Below are 14353 nucleotides of genomic sequence, written 5' to 3'. Positions count from 1 at the left end.
AGACTCAGAAGAGTAATCTAGACTGCACTTGTCTCAGGGGAGGTCCTTGTGCTCAGTCTGGGTGTCTTTGGCTTCCCAAAATTATTAAAGATTGCAAAAGACTGGGGCAGCTAGGAGGTGCAGTGGATAAAGCACCAACCCTGAAGTCAGGAAGACCTGAGTTCAAATATGACCTCAGATACTTAACACTTCCTAGTCGTGTGACCATGGGGCAAGTCACTTGACCCCAATTGCCTCAGGAAAACTTTTTTTTTAAATTGCAAAAGACTGGGGAAATTATCTAGCACAGTGTCTTCATTTTTACAGAAGGCTTGGAGAGTATTTTGCCCCTCTCCATCTCGGCCTAGGAGTCACGTTTGAGCAGGAGACTGGAAAGAACTCCAGCAGCCGGCCTGGAGCTCCCACATCCTCTCCGCCTTGAGCTTTGCATAAACCTCGCGCTGAGAACTAACGGGACCAGCACCTGCGCATTCACCCGTACGCGACTTAAGGGACTTTACCGTTGGTCCCGTGCGCACTAGCGGCGGATCTGACAAACGCACGGGCAGTTCAGTTCCTTTCCAGGGTCGCAACAGTCTCTAGCGTTGAATTGGTTATTATAACTGTTGCGGCGTCCGGTTCACTAAACCTCCGCTTATTGAGATTTTCCCCCTTGACTCTGGAGTGGAGGACCCTGAGGGCTCACTCTCGAGTTCTGTCAACCGGCCCTGAAACTGCCTCCGGAATGAAGAAGATTTTCAGCTTCGGCCAAAAGAAAAGGCAGAATCCCTCTAACTCCTTTGCCGCCCCGCGGAGGGACTGTGGGGTCCGAGCGTCGGGCCGCAATGCGGGCTATCTTATCCGAGACAAGGACCTCGGGAAACTCCACAAAGCTGCCTCGATCGGGGATGTGGCGAAGGTGCAGCACCTCCTGCTGCTCAGGAAGCAAGACATGAACGATCTGGATAAAGTAAAGCGCACGCCTCTACATCTGGCCTGCGCCAATGGATATCCAGATGTCGTGTCTCTCTTAGTAGAGAGAAAATGTAAACTAAACTTGTGTGACAACGACAGTCGAACACCTTTAATTAAGGCGGTAGAGTGTCAGCAGGAAGAGTGTGCGACAATCCTGCTGGAACATGGCGCCGACGCTAATCTTGTGGACGCCAACAATAACACTGCGCTGCACTACGCTGCCTCGGGTCTGAACAAAGACATAGCCGCAAAGCTACTTAAACATAAAACCAACATTGAAGCAAAAAACAAAGAAGGCTATACCCCACTTTTACTTGCAATTACAGAAAACAACCATGATATGGTAGACTTTTTCTTAAAGAATGGAGCAAATGTGAATGCCTCAGATAAGTCTAAAAGAACAGCCCTCATGATTGCTGTCAGTAGTGAACCAACAGGTATAGTCAGTCTTCTTCTTAGATATGATGTTGACCTCTCTTGCCAAGATATATATGGATGCACAGCTGAGGAGTATGCTATTGTCAGCGGTTATCCTATCTATCACCAGCTAATTAATCAATATGAAATACGGAAGAAACATAATCAGCGCCTTTCACCCCAAATCAACTCTTCAGAGAGGGTTTCTACTACTGGATTTAATTTGAATGGACCTGCCCTGGACAAAGAACTACAGAAATCTCCAGTGCAGACATCAGGAAGGAGAATTGCAGGGGGAAATATTCTGTGAAATAACCAAATATTTATTCAAGAAATAATTAAATTAGCTGCTTTGCTGGTTCAAATTTTGGTTTTGGTTTTTTTACTAATTTTGAACAAAATAGGATAGGATTCATTATCTTGATCTGGTGGGGGCATGCCATTAGAAACTAGCATACAGTTTTTGGACTTGATAAGCTTTGAACAACTTATTAATAAGAAATTTCAGGAGGAAAGTTGTAGTAGAATCTGTTTAGCATATCTATTTTTTGAATAATCTTAAGAGTTTGAACTTTTTATCTAAAATATCTTTGATATTTCCTATTTAAAAAATTTTGTAATGGTAATTTTTGTATTCATTATTGGATTGAGTTAATTCTCATGTTTATATAGATAAATTGATTATAGTTCATATTTTTATTATAACTATACTCCATGTTATATATAAAAATAAACTAAAAAATCTGCAGTTTCATGCATGATTATCCTTTTGCTTATTCTATTTTTATGGAAATGATTGTTTTATAAAATTAAGAATAAAAAAAATGTTCTATTTATCTGGTTATCTACTTATCTTTATATCGAGTCATTGATAAAAATATTAAATATTGAAGTTTACTCCTAGTATTTTATAACTAAAGGGTAGCTAAGCTCAGGGGACAGAGTACCAAGACTGGAGTCAGGAAAACTCATCTTCCTGAGCTCAAAAATGGTCTCAGACACATACTAGCTGTGTGACCCTGGGCAAATCACTTAACTCGGTTTGCCTCAGTTCATCTGTAAAAAGGAGCTGGAAGCTGAAGAAGGAAATGGCAAATCACTAGTATCTTTGCCAAGAAAACTCTTAAATGGAGTCACAAGAAGTTGGTCATAACTGAACAACAACTATATTGTATATAGACTTTGTACAATGAAAAAGAAGAAAAAGAGAAATAGCAACTCATGCTATAGAATTTTATCGGGGTTAGGATGTACTTTTCCATTCTTTTTTTTTTTTTATTTGAACTTCACTAATAGTCATTTTACAGATGAGGAAACTATAGGTATGAAATGAATTGTCCAAGATCTGACTAGAAAGTAAAAAGACCAGAAATAGAACCCATCTCTCTAGAATCCTAGACTAGTATTATTTCCATTACCAGAAATTTCCCTTTCCTTCCCAAAGCTATTCAATAGTTTCAAAATGCCCATGATCTTGTGATTGTATCCTAAGAAATTAACAGGATGAGAGATTTGGCTTTGGAAAACTTGAGGATCTCAATCTCTTGTTCTTCTGCTCACAAAAAGTGCCAAACTCAGTCATCCAGGGAAGCTGCAGTGACTAGCATAATACCAAGGAGATAGCAGTCTTTATGCTCGTAATCTGGGCTAGAATGTTGCCAGGCACACATTGTTCCCAACTCCCATCCTAGCTTGGTATGGGCTTTCAACAAAGGATAAGAAATACTGCTACAAAAAAGGAGAAGGGGCATATAGGCATTGTTCATTAATTCCCCTAACTCTAGGTAGTTGCAGTGTGAGAGGACAAGGCCAGAATACAGTGTAATATACTCAAAAAGCACCAGATATAAATTTAGGAGACCAGAATCCAGATTCTGACACATCCTGACATTTTTTCCTCTTTGAGCCACAATTAATTCAGGAATAAAATTAGATCTCTAAAATCCTAAGACATTTTAAATTCTTACTCTGAGAGACCATCCCTCTACACATACAGGCTAAAGCTGGTTATGGAACAAAAGTTTGTTACCACCACTAGCATTTGTTTAGGGTGGGGAGGGGACAATCAAGCATTTATTAATCACCTACTATGAGCTAGGTGCCATTCTAAACGCTGGTAATACAAGGAAAATCAAAAGACAATCCCTGTCCTAGATGAGCTCACAATCTAATAAAGGAAACCATATGCAAAGAATAAAGTCCAAGTTATTTATAGGATAAGTTGAGATGATGGAGGGAAGTGATATTAAGGAGGATCAGTAAAGACTTCCTGTAGAAGATAGGGTTTTAGTAGGGAATTAAAAGAAACCAACAGTGGAGATGAGGAAGGAGAGGTTTTCAAGCATAGGGCACAACAATGTTTGAAGTCAACAGAACTGTCTTGTCCAAGGAAAAGCAAAGAGGCCAGATTCATTGGATCGTATATGTTTTGGGAAAGCCAAGATGACAGAGTAAAGGCCAAACCCCTCCAAACACCTTAAAGCATCAGAACTCACAAAAAGATGGAATGGAATAATTTTCCAGCTGAAAACAACTTAGAAAGTCAGCCAAAAAGGGCTGTTGCACCAGGGTGGAACTGGAGCACCATTGTGGCACAGCACTAGCTAACCAGGTGTTCCTGGTTTTGGAGCCACTGAATCAACAGCAGTGGCAGTGCAATAGTGATGGCTTATGGAGCTCTCACACCATAAGTAAAAGGGCCTAAAAGTGGGTCAGAAGGAGATTATAGGGGTTTCTTTGCTGGCATTGAAGCAGGATTCTGTTTCTTTGCCCATACTAGAACAGGATTGCAGTGATGGCTCACATTATAAATCCCTATAAGGATCTCTGAGAACAGCCACACAAAATCCCGGAAGCTTAGGAAAATTCACCTTTCAGCCTGGAAGCAGAGGCCTACTTCTAGCAAACAGTTAAAAGCCAAGAAGCCAAGTAATAGACTTGGAAAATAAGCAGACAACAGAAAAAGATTCTGAACATAGAAAGTAACTACAATGACCAAAAAAAGATCAAAATATACGCTAAGAAGAAAATAAAGTCAAAGCTCCTACATCCAAAGCTTCCAAAATAAAATTAAGAATTGGTCTTAGACCATGGAAGAGCTAAAAATAAATTTGAATATCAAGTAAGAGAGATAAAAATGGAAAGAAAAATGAGAATTATCCAAAAGGAATTAGAAAAAGCTAATAAGGAGAAGAATGTCTTCAAAAGCAAAATTGACCAAATGGAAAAGGAGATACAAAAGCTCACTGAGGACAATAATTCCTTAGAAATTAGATTTGAGCAAATAGAAGCTAATGACTTTATGAGAAATTAAGAAACAATCAAAACCAAAAGAATGAAAAAATAGAAAACAATGTGAAATATCTCATTGGAAAAATAACTGACCTGGAAAACAGATATAGGAAAGATAGTCTAAAAATTATTTGTCTACCAGAAATCCATGATAAAAAAAAAGAGCCTAAACAAATCTTTCAAGAAATTATCAATGAAAACTATGTTGATATTCTAAAACTGGAGGGTAAATTATAAAGTGAAAAAATCCTCTGATCATCTCCTGAAAGAGATCCCAAGATGAAAACTCCCAGGAATATTATAGCCAATTCCAAGATCAAGGAGAAAATATTGCAAGCATTCAGAAAGAAACAATTCATGTATAGTGGAGTCACATTCTGATCTTTCCATCATGAATGCTTGAAAGTCCTCTATTTCACTGAATATCCACCTTTCCCCTGAAGGATTATACTCAGTTTTGCTGGTAGGTTGAAATCCTAGCTTCATTATTCTCTGGAATATCATATTCCAAGAATCCTCTGATTCTTTAATGTAGAAGCTGCTAAATCTTGTGTTATCCTGACTATGGCTCCACTATACTTGAATTGTAGTTCTCAAATTTTTAGAGAAGTGAGTCAAATTTATATAAAAAAATAAGTGATTCCTCAATTGATAAATGATCATTTAAGATATAATCCAGACCAAAGAGCATACCCTTTGATCTAACAATACCCAAAAGCATGTATCCCAAAAGAATTTTTTTTAAAAAAAGAAAAGAATCTATATATACAAAAATATTTATAGAAGCTCTTTTCTCAGGACAAAGAACAGGAAATTGAGGCGATACCCATCAATTGGGGAATGGCTGAATAAATTGTGATATGGTATTATGATAGAGTACTTTTGTTCTATAAGAAATTGAAAGCAGGATGCTCTCAGAAAAATTTGGAAAGTACTCTTATGAGCTCATGCAAAGTGAAATGTACTGTGTAGAAAGTAATAGCAACATTATGGGATGATCAGCTATGAATGACTTTGCTATTTTCAGGAATACAATTGATTTCCATAATTATCAAGCTGATGTATGTAATGAATATGCAAATAATTTAGAATTCTCAGAGATGCTTCTTCTGGCCTGAGAATCAGACTTTTACAGTACATCTTGAAATGATTACTCAATTCTTAACAACACTTTCCTGTGTATGTTAAATGAAGTAAATCAAAGACTGTAGAATCTGTTCCCAAAACAGAAGTCTGGCCTTATCCCCCCCACTGAGTAACAACCCTCATGATTTGAAACAATCCTTATGAGCCATTCCTATAGAATTCTCCCACTGGAGAAAATCCATATAATCCTGCATTCATGGACTTGTCATGGGAAACCACTTAGGCCCTGAAACCGATTGTATTGTAATTCATGTTTCCCTTCCATTACCATTTATGATTTGTGTATAAAATCTCTACCTTCCTGCAACAGGAGGAAGTCTTCTGCCCATAAGAACTTCCAATCTGCAAACTGTATTCCTCACTCTGAAAATGATTAATTAAATTGTTTTTTGATCTCTAAAATCTGTCTCCACTTTGTGCAGCCTCAGCTATCCACAGTTTAGAGACAAAGACAGCAAAATTCAATTAACACAATGTTCTAAGACTACTCTGAAGGACTTATAATGAAAGATAATATCTATGGTTATAGAAAGAACTGATTGTGTTTAAATACAGACTGAAACATACTTTTTATTTTAAAATTTTCTTAAAGGTTTTGTTTGGGGGAGGGATCTATGACTTTTATAGTAATGTTTTCCCTAACTTCACATGTACCTTCTCAGTGGGGATGGGGAAAAGAAGGAAGGGAGAGAATCTGGAACTCAAAGTTTTAAAAACAAAGGTCAAAAAACTGTTTCACATGTAACTGGAAAAATAAAATATTCAAAAAATAAAATAAAACATGTGTTTGGTGTATGGGGTGGAGTAAGGTGTAAGAGGACAGGAAATGTAGGAGGGTCCAAATTGTAAAGAACTTTGAAGGCCAGAAAATTTTATATTTGATTCTGAATGTTATAGGGAGGCACAAGAATTTGTTAAATAGGAATCAGGGGTGACATCGTCAGATTGCACTTTGCCAACTGAGTGGAGGAGGGATAGGAGTGGAGAAAGACTTGAGGCAAAAGTCCTAGAGTAAGGATGAGAGTCTATTACAAGAGTAGTGTCAGAGGAGAGATGGGGATGCAGATGAGCAGCAGGAGGGTTAATTCTTGCTGTCATTTCTGCTCTCAGCCTAACCATAAGGAATAAAAATACCTAGTTCCACAATAGCAACATACAGTATGTCTATGCATTGTGGAATCTAAATTTCAATATTGGGGGAATGTGTGCATAGTGTGTGATCCATGCTGCAATTCTGTAGCCAGAAAATTACACAACTCAGTTTTTAGAAGAATATTTGAAGGTACAGGGACAATTAGGAAAAAAATTCATATAATTTGTTAAGCTTGTAGGCTCTTGGGAAGTGCTGAAGCATGAAGGAAATACTTCACTCAAGAGCTTGGAGAAGACATGTCATGTCAATGTCAAAGATGAGATTGGTATATTTTTTGAAAAGTTTGATGAAAATTTGCATGATAGAAGTCATTGGAAATCTTGGTACAAGGGAGAGCCTTCAGAATGAAGAGATCTTGGTCTGGTCACACGACATTTGGGCTAAAACTTTAGGCTTTATCCTTACTCCAACCTTATCTGATAGGGTCCTGCAGTAGAAGGGAGGGTTTCCCTACACAGAATGATATATCCCAAGTTTTAAAGGACCATGTAAATCATGCAATACCATACTTTCATATTACTGATGGGGCAACTGAAGCCCAAAGTCCCATAGGTGACAATCTTTGAAGTGGGATTTGAGCCCAGTTCCTCTGACTCTAGATCCAGTGTTCTTTCTATTTTACTATTCTGCTCCCCCTTTTCTTTTGGGAAAGGGACTAGTGATACTATCTGCTGAAGCTGCAGGCAGTTGAAGAACTTAAGGATAACAGTCTAAGTGCTAAACCATTAAATCATTCTCTGCAGAGGTTTCAAGTGCCACCTATTGGGAGCTGGAGAAAACTATAAGAAGCATGAAACCTATATTGGGAGACTTTGAAGGGCAAGGGAGAGAAGGAAAAGTAAGAATGTCACCTGGAGAATCCATAGAGAGTCACAGGAGAAATGACATGCCAGTTGTAAATTGTTGGCAGAAAGCTAGAGTTGTCTCTGTTTCCTGAGGATCTACCAAAAGCATCACCTACTTGGAACCCTTCATACTGAATAACTGTTAAGTGATGGTAGCTATTCAGGTCTTTGAGGAAAGGAAGGGCTGCTTATTGGTGAATGAGGCATTACCCTGGAGCTTTATATAAACTTTGCCTCTCTTCAGCTTTGAGAACTGTGTACTTATAAGGAGAATGAATGATTGTGCACTGGATAATGTAATGTAATCAAATTCTTAAAGTTTCTGGATAGAAACAGTGGCCCAAAATATGAGAAATCTGACCCAAATATAGCTAGGTTCTATGTACCTAAGAACTTCTTTACTCCCCCCCAAAAAAAAAAACTAGAATACTGGGGGAAAGGAATGCATGCCTAGAAGCTTGTTTTCATGGGAGTTAACCTTTTCTAAATGATATCTGAGCCCAACCTATGTGTCTGAGAAGGGAACCAACTTGATTGTGAGAATGATTAGGGAAACATAAGAGACAGAAGAAAAGGTAGAATGTTGATGTGTGGGAGTATAAGGAAAAGTTAGTCCATGTATATTTTGGGACTGGAGAAAAAATCTTCCTCTGTGTTTGAAGGAAAAGAATGGTAGTTTGTCCTGGATGTTAAAAGAACTAGAAAAGAGCCTGCCTAATTTGGTTGGAGACTATGGGAAGCCTTATCCTATGTGAGAGAGAGGGAGGAACAAAGCCTGCTACATATTAAAAGAAGTAGGGAAGAGTCTACCATAGCCTATGAATGTTGGATTTGAAAGGGGAATAACCTGTTCCAGACTAATTTTCCTTAAGTTTATATCTGGTCATATCCCTCCTCCACTCAAAATCCTATGATGATTTTTTAAAATTTTTCTCTCAAGTAATGTTAAAAAAATGCTATGATAATTAAAGCTGAAATTTCTATACCCTTTCAGATTCTTTTACATAACTCTCCTCTATATCACTCCAGGCAAATTAGATAACTCCACCCTATCCACCCACCTAACCATACACACTTTGTTTTATGATGCTGCTCCTTTGATTTCTTTAAAAAGACATTCATTTCATTTAATGTTTCTCAATTACATTGTGAAAAATTGTAACAATCATTTTTTAAAATTTGAGTTCTACAATCTCTTCTTCTCTTTCACTCATTCATACTTGATATTGATTGTATATACATTTGAAGTCATGAAAAATATATTTCCATGTTAGCCACATTGCAAAAGAAAACATAATATATATATATATATATGTGTGTGTGTGTGTGTGTGTGTGTGTGTGTATATATATATATATATATATTCAGGTTTTGCCATTCTTTTTCTGGAGGCAGACAGTATTTTCATCACAGATCTTTAGGAAATGTCTCTGATCATTGTCTTGACCAGAGCAGCTATGTCTTCCATAGTTATTTATCCTTACAATATTACAATTACTTTATACAATGTTCTCCTGGTTCTGCTCACTTCATTATGCACGGGTTTATATATGTCTTCTCAGGTTTTTTGAAATCATCCTGCTCATCATTTCTTATATAGCACAATAGTATTCCATCAAAATCACATATGTAACTTGTTTAATCATTCCCCAATTAAGGTGCATCCCCTTGGTTTCCAAGTCTTGCCATCACAAAAAGAATTGCTACAAATATTTTTGTCCCAATAGCTTATTTCCCCTTTTCTTTTATCTCTATGGGATACACTTCTGGTAGTGATATTCTAAGACCAAAGGGGTCAATGGAGACAGTTTTGTTGTCCTTTGAGCACACCTTTGTTTTTCTGTTAAGATCAACTCCCACATCTGTTCTCTTTACACTTCTACCTGGCTCAATTCTTGGACAACCTCTAAAGCCCAAGATGTCATCTCCTCAAAGAAGTATTCTAATTGTTCCTAGCAAATAATGATGTTTCATGCTCTGATATACCAAAGCATCTTTCTCATATCTATCTAAGAAACTTATCCAGTAATACTGGATTTTACTAGTTACACTGGATTAAAGTGTCTATGAGAATAGACTTTTGTCTATACTTTCTATCTACCCCACAAATCTTTCTAGGCCTCTACACAAAGTAGTAATACAGAATCTTAGACCTGAAAGGAATTTCAGAGGCCATCCTTCTAATATAATTTATATCTGAGAAAGAATTTCTCCTGTAATATGTCAAAGAAGTGATCATCCAGCCTTTGTTGGAAGCACTTTAAGTAAAAGGAAATCCATGTCTTTTACAGAAGCTCATTCTATTTTGGAGTAGCACTAACTGTCAGAAAGTTTGTCTTTACTTCAAACTTCATCTGCCTCTTAGCACTTTTACCTGTTACTTTTGTTCTGCCTTCTGTGGCTAACTCCCCAAATCCTAATTGTTCTAAATAACCACCATTCTAATATTTGAAGACAAAGATATAATGTTCTCCAGAACATCTTCAGACTAAATGTCATCAATTTTGTTCAACTGAACATCAAATAAAATCCCTTTGAAGCCATTTCATCCTGTTGTTTCCATCCAAACAGATCTCAAAAGGCTAGACCATTGGGCTGAATTTTAAAAATATGAATTTTAATAAGGATAAGTATAAAGTTCTCTACTTTGGTTCAAACTATGGGCATCAGGGTGGAGCAAGGTTAGTCAGCAGTTCATACAAAAAAGGTCTGGATAGTTTATGCAAGCTTAATATAAATCAGAAATAGAACATGACAGTCAAAAAATTAATTTTATTTCAAGCTGCATTAAAAGAGGCATTAAGTTCTAGGCCATGATGATGATCCCATGCCTTGTCAAAGCTTAGGAGGGTTTTGTTTTGGGTCCCAGATTTTAACAATAATATTAAGGAAATGGATAGTATACAGAGAGGGGCAAATTAAGGACTTAAAATTCATGATGTCAAGGATCAGCTGAAGGAACTAAGGATGTTTATCCTGGAGAAGAGAGGATTTGGGGTGAAGGGCATGATAACTTCCTCCATATTTTTAAAGGGATGCCAGAAAGAAAAAAGATTAGACTTTTTCTTAAACCCAAAACAGTTTCCCAAAAGCAATCCAGTTTGACCTCTAGACCCCGTTAATTGTTCATCTGTATTACTTATCAAATAGACATAATTTTGAACATGCTCTATAAAGTATCTATCCAAATGAATGTTGAAATCTAGGCAATAGACATTTTCCATCAGTAGGTCTTTTGTATTGGTAGATAGTTCAAACTCATTACAGATCTCTTTCTTTCAGAGGCTTTGCTTTGTATAAAACTTGATGCAATCATTATAATATTATTCACAAGCAAAGCATCTGAAGGACCTCACTATCCAAAGGGATTTTTATGAGTTTCAATTTCCTCATCTGTAAAATGAAGGGATTAGACCAGAAGACTTTAGGCCTCTTCTAGTTCTATATCTATTATCCTATAATAAACTATTCCTAAGGTCCCCTATAGCTTTATCCTATAACCTATACTCCTGTAATCTATATAACCTAGCTAGTTAATACTATCTACCTCCATACCCACATAGCCTTATTTTCTATCCTTCCTGATGTACCTACCTGCCCCTCTGAGCTCTATGTCCATGTTGTTCAACTCAGACGAGTGCTTTCTCCTTGATCAAATCACTTCACTTTTCTGGGTTTCATATACTCATTTGTAAGATAAGGAGGTTGAGCTAAATTAAATCCAAGGCCTGGATACCTTATCCTATATACCCACCCACCTCCATACCTACTCAACTTTGATTCTCACCTTCCCCAAAACACAATTTTTAATCCTGTTTGATCCATCTTGTTGTTTTATCTGTACCTACCTTGCAGGTTCCCATTATTCCTTATGATCACCCCTTTCTGTGACCTCCTCCAACACCTCTTCACCAATTCAAATCTCACCCATTGGTTCTCAATCTCTTTGGTAGCATGAATAGAATGAGTATCAGAATCAGTTATAGAATTTCATCTTGAACTTTCTTTGAAAGGCTTATTCACTACAATCTTCCCAGGACACTGACCCCTTTGCTTCCCAGGAATGATACCAAATCTTTCCATGTATAGATGGAGATAGGTCTTTCTTTACCTCAGCATTCATTCATTCATAGAGAGAAAGAGAGAGAGAGAGAAAGAGAGAGAGAGAGAGAGAGACTGAGAGACACAGAGAGATCTACATCAGAGAAATTTCTCCTCAGTTAGTACAGAAATTATAACACTCTAAATCTTGACTCTGTAGTCAGAAGAATGAGTTTGAAATCCTGCTTCTGAAACTTACCACCTGTGTGAACTTAGGTAAGTCACTTAAACCTGTAAATGAAGTTGTTGGATTTGATAGCTTTTGAGGTCCTTCCTATTCTTCTTTCATGAGACCCAAAGAACCTCCTGGTCTTACTCAGATTAAGAACAAAGTTGGGCAACTTAAATAGACGTCACCAATTACAGCTCATCCTGCTTCTTAAATGACATGGAGCAAAGGTGATGTTGCCTTACATAGTTCAGTTAGACTCTGGCGCTGTCCACAGTTCCAGTGCTGAATTCAACATTACCTTCAACTTCCTCTCTACCACTGGCCAAAGCTCTGATTGGTTCTCAGACAACAGCATCCCCACTTCTAAAAATCCTTTTTTCCCCAGAGAGGCTGAACCTAAGGAATACAAGGGCCTGAGTTTTCTTCTATTTTGTGGGCATATGGTGTGATTGCTGTAGAGGCTTCATAATCTATCTTCTCTCATAGGGCTACTGGGAGCATTCTTATTTACACCATCCCCTCATGACACTGCACATATGTTCCCTCTAAGGTTACATCCCAATTATACTGTACTTATCTTGTGTGTAAATAATTAATAGATAACTAGTAATAGCTAGCATGTATCTGGAATTTTGAGGTTTATAAAACATTTTTAAAATAGAAGTAATTTTATCCTCACAGCAACCTGGGAGATAGATGCTATTATTATACCTACTTTACAGATGAGAAGAATGAGACAGGTATGGGTGACTTGTCTAGCCATCACACAGCTAGCAAGTGTCTGGAGCCAGATTTGAATGATTTTATGATTCCAGGTTCTGCTCCCTATTTACTGTGTCACATAGTTACTTTGCAAGTTGTCTCCTCCATTGGAATATATGCTTCAAGAAAGTAGGGACCATATTTTTGTGCTATCTGCTAGGAACTACCATGATGTAAGAAAACATTGGATGCTTTGAGTTTTTTCCTTGAAAGAAACATTGATAACTAGAGAGAAAATGGGGGCAATGCTTATTTTTCTGAGTACCTAATCATAAGTCAATAAAAATCAGAGATGGAACATAACTTAAGATTATCTTATCAAACCCTCTTATTTAGAACAGTCACAAACATTTATTAAGTGCCTCCAAAGTGTTAGACACTGTGCTAAGTAGGGTTGCAAACAAAGGCAAAAGATAGTTCCTGCTTTCAAGAAACTCACATGTTGCAAACATGCAATGTAAAAACAAGCTACATTTGTGAGAAATTGTAGATAATCAATGGAGGGAAAGCACTAGAATTAAGAAAATTGAGGATTCCTGTAGAAACTAAAACCCAGAGAAAGGAAGTGACTTGTCCAGGACCACACAGCTAATCAAGTGGCAGTGCTAGAATTGGAACCCAGAATTGATGATTGAGATTCAGATCTCTTTTCACTATACACAGCTGCCACTCCTCATGGGATACATTCCACATGAATCCTGTCAAGTCCAGTAGCTTTTTAGTCTCACAATCTTAGTATCCTTCCCATTTTGTTCTCCACATCCAAGTGCTCTTTTTCTCATTTGGAAGCAACTAGAGACTCTGCACTATGTCTTTTATAAGTCACAACTGTCAGAGGCTGTCATCTTTATCTTCAGATGCTAGAATGTACTAGGACACAGTATTACTTTCTTTAAAGTATAACACCAGGCACATCATTGGTCCCCACACACCAGATTTTTTTATGTCTCCCTCCTAGATCAAATATCTGGAAGGTCTTTTTCTATCCTCTCCACTTACCTCTTTACCTTAAAAATCCAAGACTAAGTGCTAAGTCCTCCAGGAGATTTTCCTGAATCTAGAACCCTTAACTGAGTCCAACTCAATTTTATACTGTTCTCTACTTTTCCTATGGATGAAAGTTTGAGCTCCCTAAATTTTAAACCAATAGGGTATGGCTTCTAGAGGAAATATAGCAATAATCCTGAGGTCCCCTGACCTTAGACTTATATGATTCTAACAATCTGTCTATCAATGATTCTACAGTGTTCCAGCCTTAGAATAGTTCTACAAACATTGCTGACTATCAGATAAATAATCTGCTAGTCAGTGATAAATTCTTGAAACAATAGTGAATAGACCACTCTTCAGTTCTACCTCTGGGCCATAAAATTAGCATGTCAGTGGCATGGAGAACCAGATCTCTCTATAAATTTGTCTTCTTGTTCCTGGTTCTTTGCTAAATTATTTTGGAACTTAGCCTGCTTCAATTGGCAATACAATTTGCCCCTTAACTTGGAGATAGATTCAAGC

At 37.4% G+C, this 14353-nt stretch overlaps 1 pseudogene; it reads left to right on the top strand.

Annotated features, from left to right (window-relative positions):
• The first annotated feature begins 483 nt into the window (after positions 1–483).
• LOC116422795 lies at positions 484–2090 on the top strand (annotated as a pseudogene).
• The last annotated feature ends 12263 nt before the right edge of the window (positions 2091–14353 follow it).

This window comes from Sarcophilus harrisii, chromosome 3, assembly GCF_902635505.1.
Source record: "Sarcophilus harrisii chromosome 3, mSarHar1.11, whole genome shotgun sequence".
Taxonomy (NCBI): domain Eukaryota; kingdom Metazoa; phylum Chordata; class Mammalia; order Dasyuromorphia; family Dasyuridae; genus Sarcophilus; species Sarcophilus harrisii.
Note: the sequence above shows the minus strand (reverse complement) of the source record. Positions and strands in the feature narration are given on the sequence as shown.